The 11,788-nt window shown below is 34.9% G+C and overlaps 1 pseudogene; it reads right to left on the bottom strand.

Annotated features, from left to right (window-relative positions):
• Window positions 1–2,152: 2,152 nt before the first annotated feature.
• Window positions 2,153–3,137, bottom strand: LOC114093549 (olfactory receptor 4C15-like; annotated as a pseudogene).
• Window positions 3,138–11,788: the final 8,651 nt, after the last annotated feature.

Raw genomic sequence — 11,788 nt, forward strand, 5'->3', positions numbered from 1 at the left:
AATAATGGTGAGAAAAATATTTAAATGATTAGAGGACAAGGGGAGGAGTCAGAGCCAAAAGGAAAATGACATTTTTACTAAGAACCACAGAAGAATGGTAAACTGGGAATCAGAAAGATTAACCACAGTGCAAGAGTGAGCCATGATCCATAGTAGACAAAGCATAGTTTAGGAGGGAAAACCTAAATAAGACATTGAATAAAGTCAAGAAGGTATCTGACTTATGATTTCACAAAATGTCACTTCTGAATAATATTTTAAAATTAGGATCTTGTTCTGTGTGTATTGTCTTCTCTTGGATATCCAGAGACATTTTCCTTAATTCACACTTTTTACATAATCATAATGTGTTTCTGAAAACTCTTTGAATAATTACAAAAATTATTATTACTAAAATTATAATTAGCATAACATTCTAATGGCCTAAAAGTTGAAAAGACTGAAATGAGCTTCACCATGCCAAAGTAATCAACATAGAAAACAAAATGGAAAACCCAAGCAACCATTGTTCTGGGGAGAATTTTGAATTACTGTTGTTCAACAAACTAGTGGGAATGAAAGGGTTGGGTAGATGTCTTTCAGTATTTGTTTATTCCCCTGCTGAATATTAGTGAATTTTCACCTTGTATATAACTACAAAATTCATGATGAAATAAATGTTGGGCATTAAAATAATTTTAAAATGCTTGAATTTGAGGATATGGTGGAGCAGACATGAATTGGTGTTGGTCAGTGAAACTGGCCAGAATAGTGTTTTATTTTATAGCTACATTTCAAATCTTGGCTTCACAGGTTCATAAAGCAATGGAGCCAATCTAGCAGATCTATGATTCTTGAGCTAGTTCTTAGGGATAAATGAAGTAAAATATGAGGAACTTGGAAGGCAGAGGGCATGAAGAAGCTACTCCTACTCTGAAGACAGGCAGATGTGAAGAAAGGAAAAGGTGAAGGAGAAGCACATTTGCATGTCTGAGCCTTGTCACACTCTTAGTCTCCTGCAGGACACCCACATTGTCCAGGTGAGGATTTAGACTAACAATGTAATACTTGAAGTATATTTTCAGGGGTGATCAATGAAATTACTAGTATCATTTGCATGTCTATTATGAGAAAGACTACTAATATGATCTTTTACTTTGAGGGTGGCATGAAAATTTAAGGAGAGGAAAAAAAAGAGAGGTTATTTACTATTTTTACCCATAATACTAAACTGGCATGTCATGAGTGTTTTGTCCATTTTTTGTTTTTGTTTTTGTTTTTCTGGAAAAAAATAAATAAATATTAAACTCAATAAATTTGCTACCTGTTACACTTGACAACCTGAGACTAATAAAGCATAGTAATAAAACCAAGTATTTTTATAAATTGGAATGATCTCTTTATTGTTAACTGCTCAAATGAATTATTTGCACTTGAGAACATGAACTCAGGAAAATGAAAATCACCAAGTAAACTGTAGTCAATACTCTTTTGAAAATCTACATTTACATCTGGTTCTTCTGGTTTCTATTCCCTCTGTGGGAGTGTGGGGAAAATGTGCCCACTACACCTGTAGCTTTGGCCTGATATACCTAGTAGTGCATTGTCTCAGAAATTAACTTTGATTGTAATGCTGACCCTCCTGTGGAATAGCTCCAACTTCTCTGCAGTAGCTGATTGGTATGAGGTGGTCACTTGACCCAAGGGACCACTACCATAGGCAGCAGTGAACCAATCAGATGTTATCTCTCAAATTCAAGAAGTGTCTCAACTCTAGCATATGATGCTGGATCCACATTTAAGATGAAGTGTGCCTTAAAAGAGCGTCTCTTTGATATTCTTAAATCCTGATGTTCTACATCAGAATCAATGACTTCAGTATCAGAGAACATTCTGATACTGAACATTCTTTTCACTTCAAATGTTCTAATTTCTAATATTTTCTTCCACAGATATTTTTCTGTTTAACAAAGCATAATATGAATGGAAATCATTTTTATCAATTAAATTCTTTTCAATTTTTAATAAATTTAAGAAAATACAAAATTGAACTATCTTTAATTTTCATATGACAGCTATTGAGTAGGCAACACTTACTCCCCCTCTCAGTATAATATCTTCTTAGAATTATGTAATCTCTTTCCATATAAGGAATATGCCCAAAATTGTCTAACTAAATAATAAATTCTTTATACTCTACATCATACTTTTTATACTGTAATATAATATATTTATCAGAAACCACCAAGTCTCTTCCACAATTTCCTCATGGCACCTTTCATTTCCTTGTTTCTCAGAGTATAAACCAAAGGATTGAGCAAGGGAGTGAAGACAGTGTAAAACATTTCTACTTCTTTATCAAAAGAGAAGGTAGACAGAGGCCGTGCATATATAAATATGCATGGGACAAAGAACAAAACCACAACAGTAATGTGAGATCCACAGGTGGACAGAGCTTTCCTCCGCCCTTCAGCACTGTGTTTTCTCAGGGAGAACAAGATGACCCCATAAGAGACCAGCAACAAGGAGAAGTTGACGATGCAGATTAACCCACTGTTGGCGATCACCAGAAGGCCTAGGATGTGAGTGTCAGTGCAGGCCAGCTCCAGTAATGGGTACAACTCACATATGAAATGATCAATGACATTAGAGCCACAAAAGGGAAGGTTGAAAGTGAGCAGAACCAGTGTGATGGCATGCAAGAAGCCACCTATCCAGGAAACCCCCACCAGAATGCCACAGAGCCTCCAGTTCATGATGGCAGAGTAGTGCAAAGGCTTGCAAATGGCCACATAGCGGTCATAGGCCATGGCTGAGAGGATAATCACCTCTACCCCACCAAATAAGTGTTCAGTAAAAAGTTGAATCATGCATCCTTCAAATGTGATGACTTTCCTTTTACGGATGGAGTCCACAACCATCTTTGGTGTGATGACAGAGGAGTAGCAGGCATCCAGGAAGGACAAGACTGCCAAGAAGAAGTACATGGGGGAGCCCAGCAGTGCAGGGCTACAGAGGATAGTCACTACAATCAACATATTGCCTACAACAGTCGCAATGTAGACCAACAAAAACACAACAAATAATATTTTCTGAATAGTAGGATTTTGTGAAAACCCCATGAAGATAAATTCAGTTATGAAGCTTTGATTTTTCATGATCTTATGAAATGGTTAACATTAAACTGATGATGTGGTTCTGCAAGTAGAATAAAAATTGCATCAAACTAGTTTTAATGGTAATAGTCACACCAATAAGCTGTTATTTACTTATGATTTATTTTTATACCAGTAATTGGAACTTGTGGTGTATAAGCACTAAGACACACTGTGCCAGCTCTTTTTTAATTTTTTGAGACAAAATCTCACTAAGTGTCTTAGGGTCTTGTGAAGTTGCTAAGACCAGCTTTGAACTTGCAATCCTCCTGCTTTCACCTTCTGAGACTCTGGAATTATAGGAGTATACCGCCTGCAGACTACTTATAAGTATTTTAATATTATTGTGAGTACAGCTTATTGAGTCATTATCACTGAGAACAAAAATGTGACATTTGTTGAATGTAGTTATCAGAGATCAGAAAAATTGAGGTGGGGATGAACTATAGAATACTTCAAAATGTCAGGCTTTTAATAAGGGGAAATGAAAGCAGGCACATATGTTAAAGAAGAATTTTTTTTTCAAGTGACATTGAAAATTTATCAGCGATTTCCAGGGCAAATGATTGGAAACCATGGTGAAATTAGAAAAAGACTGTGATTTATTAACCATGCCTGCCATAGGCATGAAACAGTAGAGAACAGCATGCCAATTGTGAGTGTAGAAAGTCTTATCTACAAAAATAAGTAGAAAAAAACATGCACCTTAAGAGGTACTCAAAAATGATGACTACTCCTGCTATGTTTCTTTAAAAATCCAAGTTAAATTGGCTGTTAAATGAATTAACTCATTCTTAAAAAAAAAAAAAAAAAAAAAAAAAAAAAAAAAAAAAAAAAACTCATGGGAAATTTTCTAGCTCTAAAATATCCATGAGACATATATAGGTATATTGATATTATTATGTATTATGAAACTCCTGAGGGTTATCTTGATCCCTGAGTGAATTCAAGGCCACCTCCAGCTCAGAACTCATTGTCTAGAAGCCAGTCTGTGTTAGGTGTTATCATCCCATTCTACCAATTGGAAACTCAAGCTTAAAGACCTTATGTTCAAGTAAACAACAGATGCTTGATACGGGATGTCACACACAGCACCTCTGTCCCCATGCCCAAACCAAGTCCTTTCCCCTGGATCAACAGGAAATGAATGGAAAGTTTTCTTTTCCAGCAAGGACTTCACTGCAGGCTGGTCTTTCTAGAATTTCTGTCCACTTGTAAACTTGAAACGTCTAATTCCTTGTTCATGTTAGAATGAGGCAACTTGGTAAAGGAAATCCAGCAAGTGATGAGGAACGGCCAATCCCCTAAACATGCAAATCAGCAACAACCACCTAGGTAAGGAAGAGAAGAGGTTAACTGTCAGCCAAAGTCTAGAGGCTTCATTCTTCCTTTGCCAGTGCTTACTACAACATGATCCATTCTCATCAGGTATAACTCAAGATAAATATTTCAAATTGATGAGACCATCTCATCAGGCAGAGATGTTCATTTATCTCACCTCCCAGGGTTATCATGAGGTCAAATTTGAAAGTGTGGAAATGTTGCTTATGATAAGGGGCCTTTACCAGTTTGTAGTTACTTCTTTATGTACTTCTTACATAAAGAAGCCAGCAGCCTTGCCTGCAGAAAGCTCCTCCACAAATCCTCCAGGTAATTACCTGAATTCTTGACATCAGTCCACAGACAAACACAACTTCAAAGAATGAATGAAAGTGTCCTCACCTGCAAGTCACTGAAATATATCAGTGAAATAGCACATGTGTGTGTCCATATACTCTTTTCTACATATATATGTATATAAATATGAATATATGTATACATATATACATATATATTTCAAAAGATGAAGTATAATGGGTTTTATGCAAGAATAAAAACTCAACTGTGTTTATATCTCCCATTTAGAGTAAGCAGAAACAATTAAGTTTTTATAATGAACTAATACATATTGTATAAATTAATACTTATTTGTTTGCTTTCATTAATTCCATTTTTTAGAGAGAGAGAGAGAGAGAGAGAGAGAGAGAGAGAGAGAGAGAGAATTTTAGTTTTTTTTATTTTATTTTATTTTTTAGTTATCGGAAGACACAACATCTTTGTTTGTATGTGGTGCTGAGGATCAAACCCGGGCCTCATGCATGCCAGGCGAGCGCGCTACTGCTTGAGCCACATCCCCAGCCCCAATACCATTTTAATTGTGTTCTCAGGTCATTCCTAACCAACATCTGTACTTTCAACTTCATAGCCACTAAAAAGAGAACAATATAAATCAAAGTCTGAATGTACATTGGATCCTTTGGAAACCACTTATTACAGAATAAAGAATAGCAATGTCAAAACCAGCAGTGTTCATCTTACTCTAGGACCAAAGGAGGAAAGACAGAAAGGAGATGCCTAAGCACATCTGGGCCAGATTGTGTAAACCTTGGTTCAAATCCAGATCCTTCTGTTTGTTCCATGTGACAGATCAAATTATGTAAAATCCTTAAAATTCTTTCAGGCTCAGGTTATATTTCTTCTATTTATGAGTTTTCTATTAATAGGTTTCTTATGAAAATCAGAGAAATGCATAAATACAAAAATACGAGTGTTCATTATTAGGAACAAATAATATTTTGAAAGGCACTGCACTTTTGAATATCCCTAGTAGCCTCTGATTATGTTACTGTGGACTCAGACTCACCTGTATCCACGCCTCCTTCAGACTGCTTCACTGAGAAAGAAAACCAAATGGAGGAAGAAGCTGAAGAAAACAACATAAAATAAAATATGAAAGTCATCTGATAATTATAGACATCTTATCTCTCCACTTCTGTTTTCTGGGTAGTCTAAGAGCAATATTTCTGGGTAGTCTAAGAGCATAATTGAAATGTTGTTCAAAGTAAACAAACCAACAATAGTGGCAAAATTAGTGAAATATGAATAAAATTTGGTTTTTATTTATAAAAATGTATCTATGTTCATTTCATAAATTGACAAATGCATCCATAATAATGTAAGGTAATAATATTAAGGCAAATTGTCTATTCTGCTGAATTTTACAGAAAATTTATGCAACTTTGTGGTTTACCTAAAATTACTCCAAATAAAAAAGTTAATAGAAAGAATTTATCAATTTCTTCTATCAAATCGCTACAATTCTAGCCTCATTGTCTAACAGCAATGTGCCATTAAACAAAACCCTGTGCCTCAAACTGTCTGACCACAGTGTCAAATACAGAGAAATTATGAACGTGTGGTTCACAGTAGAAGTCAAAATGAATATAAGAAATACTGACATCACCATTTTTCAGCAGCACAAACATACGCAGAGTGAAGTAAAAGGCTGAATAAATCACAAGAATATCAATTTTAATAAAATTTTTTAAAACGTAATCTTTTTGATAACAAATTGGCAAATACTTCCAGCTTCATATATGTTTTTGTATTCTTTCTCTTAATTATCCAAACCCTAAAAATATATAATGAAAGCAAAATGATATGGGCATGTTTTATAATGGAAAATGCTGCAGCACAGTAAGAAACAAAAACACAGCTCAAATATTCAATGAGAAACGTGTGTTTCCATCATACCATTAAATAAATCCATAATTAATGATGTAAGGAAATAAAAGGTAAAACATTTTGCAACATGTTAAGGAAGAACTAAAAACATTTTAATCACTCCCCTCAATTTGCATTGATAGTTTATAGATAGAGTTTTACCATCTGGAAGATAAAAAAAAATTATAATGATAGAGTCTTATTTTGCAATAAATGCTTGATTACTAAAAATGAGAATATTTAGAATTGAACATAATTAACAAACACCACACAAGACTCTCCATCATAAGAACAGTTCAGAAAGAGGACGTGAGGTTTGAGGACAATTCATTTACAAAGGTGTAAGCAACACACTTCCATAACAAGAAAACCAAAATTAAAATTGTAACGTGGTAAGCTTTACATTAATGGCCCTACCAGAGGCCCAGCACTCCCCGACTTTTATGCATTTATTGATATAAGACTTAAATTCACATTTCCCTGTAGGTAGAAGTTTACTGTGTCTGCATTTGTCCTAGGTACATTCTGTGGTCTTTCCCTCAGAAACCATATCCTCAAATATTTTGGAGCTGCACCTGAGATTTCTGAGGGCCCCTCACAGCATGAACTGCATGAACCATGGGCACTGCACCTCTCCTGGGTAGTAACCTTGAGAAGTGTGCTTCCCTTTGCACAACTATGCACACTGTCCACTATTTTCTTTCTATTAATTTTGACAGCAAAATATTTTTAGCACGATTCAGGAAGAAATAAAATTTCTTCCTTAACTGTCAATACATTCAGACCCAAAAGAAAGATTAGTAGTAAGATTGTCATTAAAGTACTATTTAGTAATTATATACCAAGCAATAAATTTCATATGCACCTACATGTACATATGTGGGCATATCAGTCACATTTGCATACATTGTTCTAAATATTGTTATTGCAAACTGAGAAAAGTCCTATTTGAAATTAGCCTCCCTGTTATTTCTTGAAATAAACCACAACTTTTTTTGGTTCTTTTAGTTATACTTAACATTTTGATTCATTTGAGATAAATATAAAAGCATGAAATATAATTTGCTGTAATTTGGTCCCCAGTACCTTCCCTTTCCCTCCTTTTCTCCCTCCCCCATTCCTTTTCCTCTATTTACTGATATTTCTGCTATTTACTTGTAGACATTTTTTATTGTATTTTTGATCCAGGGTATTATTTAGCAAGATTTTATATCTTTTTTTCCCCACAATTTTGCTCTAATGATTTTCTAAATTTTGAAATATATCTATATCTATTTATATCTATATATCTATATCTATATCTATCTATATATATATATATATATATATATATATATATATATATATATATATGACATATAGATTAAAACACACGTGTGTGTGTGGTGTGTGAATGTATATGTATATGTGTGTGTGTGTATATATATACACATATATGTATGTATATATATATATATATAGATAGATATAGATAGATATAGATAGATAGATAGATAGATTCTGAGGTCATAAAGGTAACCCAGTTTATTTATATATATATATATATATATATATATATATATATATATATATATATATATATATATATAAATATATTTGTATCATATTCATATATATATATGAATGATATGCTTCTGGAATTTTAGAAAAGTCTTTGTTTCCACTGGTGTCCTTCCAGATAAACCCCTGAGATTTCTTTTCTGTTGTCTCAATGCTTTAGCTCATTTTAAGGTAGAGACAAAGACTCAACAGTAAACACTAAAGCAGTTCAGAGCTTAGCCATGTAGATTTTTTCGGAGCAATTATAAATCAAACACCTAATGCTATTTATGGCATCAAACTCACATAGGGACAATTCAGCAGATGAAGTTAAAATCTAAAGGCTGCATTCTGTGGTTTACCCACTCTTTTTTAGGCTTACTGCTTTTCCCTATGCTTTTTAGTAGTGTGTTCTTGTAGAAATAGTGAATATTACATTCTTTATCAACAAATCTGTGACTGATCCTGAGATACTTAACATTTACCATATTAAAACATTAGTATTCTTTGTACAGCATCTGAAAAGACCACTTTTCATTCTAAACCATCACAATGGCGCAAACAGATGACCTGTGATCACTTATATGTGGAAGCTAAATGAGCAGATCTCACAGAAGTAGAGAGTAGAATCATGATTCCAAGTGGCTGGGAAAATTGGGATGGGAGGACAAAGGATGGTTAATTGGTGCAGTGGTGCTGTTGGATAGAAATCATAACTTCTACTTTAGGATAACCAGGGTTGAAACCAAGATGATTTTACATTTTGCTAAGTTAAATAAATGATAAATATTTGAGTGACAGGCAAAGCCAATTACCTTGATCTGATCAAACTTTTCCCATAAATATGTACAAACATCATGTGCCATTAAAAGTAAATACCAAAATATTAATTAAAAGTTATGAAATAATCTACATATTTGAAGAGATCTTCCATATTCATTGGGTGCTGCACATTTCCTAGTGTGGTCACCTTGAGAAGTGTACTTCCCTTTACACAACTATGGACTCAGTGAAATAGAAATTCTCCCAACTACTCTCACAAAAAATATGTATTTGATGTGTTTCTAAGTGTTTGGATTTGCCTTGAAAATAAAAATCTGAAAATGGGTCTTATTTCCTTCCTTAGAATTAATGTTATCATGCGCCAAATCTCTACCACCAATAAAGATGCATTCTAAGAGCTGCTGCTCATTGGACATATGTTCTGTGTCAACAATGTACTGTCTGTTCCACATGTATTATTTTATTGACTTCTACATCCCTTGAACTTGCAAATATTATAATTCTTTTTCAACATGAAAATTCTGAGGTCATAAAGGTCACTCAGTTATAACAAGGGCACAGTTGCTGAAAGACACATTCTGTGCACAGAGCTCAGCACCCCCACACGGCCCACAATTTTAAGCACTGCATCACAATTTGAAATCATCCATGAAAATTCAAAAAGTTAAACTATAAATCTCACCATGTGTCAGTTCCTTGAAATTTCTAGTAATGGCCTCTTTTGTTCTCTATGGAGAAATCTTTACTTGTGCTCTCTAAAATGTGTTGTCTATATCCAATATTTGCTCAACATCTAAGACAGAGAGGAAGAACTTCTCTGACAAAGTCCCCAGTGATCCTCCAGGGCATTCTCAGGAACAGAGAAACAAAGAGGAGCAAAAGTTCCTGTTGGATTTACATCTGGACTATAAAGAGGTTTCCATCATAGGTCATGCACCTGTAGAATTACTGTTTGATTCCCCTGAGGGGGAAATTATTCTTCAGCATGATATGCCAAGACACAATTGTGTGTGGGTTTTCAATTGCTCAAGTATTTGTAAAGCTTATGTCCCAAGCAATTAGGGGTTTTGTTTTTCTGTTTTCGTGTCTTACTGCTCTTGGGTTTCTATCTGCACAACCTTTCATTTCCCATGATACTCAGGAATAGAGAAGTGTGTATTTGGGCAAAGAATATACTGTCCTTTGCAGAATTCAGACCAAATGCTTGTGTATATAGTAAAGGTAAAAACAGAGTTCTGTGATAAACCATCCATCCACTAGTTCATATGGAAAACGTATTTATTAAAGAAAAATAGGAGTACTTATTAAAGAAACATATTTCACATAAAATATGTGAAGAGTATGCATTATTTGAAATGTTATATTTTTGTCAGGAATTGATCTTAAAAAAACCAATAATTTTAAAAACAAATTTAAAGAGGAGATTGAAGGAACTTTTCTCTTTTCATTTGTTTGGTGGATATTATAGCAGACCTAATTAATGTCAAAGAACATAGCATTTAAAATGGTGTTTGAGGAAAACTTAGACATAGCTACTAAAGCTCCCTCACAAGGACCCACAGAAACAAATTTATATTTTTTTAATATCTAAATATTGCATCATGTCTAATTTTATATCTATTCACACTTCACAAAAAGTGCCAAATTTAAGTGATTCATGAGAATGGTAGAGATACTAATGGACTTTCACATTCACAGTCTATGGACTTAATTACTGAATTCCAAAATGTGATATTTGTTGACTGTCCAAGTCCCACAGCCACACACTGTAATCAGTAGGAGGAGAGAGTGGTCAGGTGCTGGGAGCCATTAGCCAAGTGGGTATGACAATTTCCTTGCCTGTGTACCCCATGTTGCAGTGACATTGAATGTAGGTGACCTTGCTCAAGGACCAAGGCGGATTAGGGTGTTCCAGGTTAAGATAATCGGGTTTAGGGCGTTCCCGGTTTAGGTTCCAGGTTTAAGGTTTAAGATTATTCCTGCTGGGAATAGGGCGTATCCTGCTGCCTGAGTTCCCCTTGAGTTCTCACGGGATTCAGACAGTATATTTTGGAGATAGAAGCCCAGTGGAGGTGGATTTGGGCAGAGAACGTGGATTTCCCCAGAACGTGATTGTAGATGGCTGGTGTGAGTTCGGGAATAAAGAGTTGCTGTTTGAATCTACAAGCTGTGTGGTGGCTCGTGATTGTGTGCCCAGCCAGACTGCGGCATTTGTGCCCAGCCAAACTGCGGCATTTGGCGGCTTGTACAGGGAACTTCTGAAGCTTGGAGGTAAGTGAAATTGCTTGCCCCTGAGGAAGAGTGAAAGAATGGGTGACCAATTCAAAAAACAATGTGTTATTGTTTTGATTTATCTTGTTTTTGTTTCAAGCTGCCTATCCATAGAAATTTCTCAGGCAAACTGGAAAAAATGGTTGACTAAAGGTTTGAAGTTTGTCGGCCCTGAGGAAGAGAAAATTGATACAACGATTTTTTTATTCCGTTTTTGTTTCATTCAGTTTCGGCTTTGTTTTGTGCTATCTTATTGGGTTGCATTATCTTTATAGTAGATTAGAAATTAGTAAAAAACAAACCGAAAAGATGTTAAGTAAATTGTTAGAGGTTCAGACCATGGAGAAAGACATTTTAGATCAAGCAAAAGAGAAGGTCTCTCGAGCTAGTCAGACAGAGGAAGAAAATTTAAAGGAAAAGGGGTTGTTAGGAAAAAGGCCACAACAGGAGGCTGTTACTAACTCCGTTTTATCACAAGAGGGCGTAATTCAACCAACAGCCCCACTGATGGAGACAGC

Source organism: Marmota flaviventris, chromosome 9 (genome assembly GCF_047511675.1).
Source record: "Marmota flaviventris isolate mMarFla1 chromosome 9, mMarFla1.hap1, whole genome shotgun sequence".
In the NCBI taxonomy this organism is placed as follows: domain Eukaryota; kingdom Metazoa; phylum Chordata; class Mammalia; order Rodentia; family Sciuridae; genus Marmota; species Marmota flaviventris.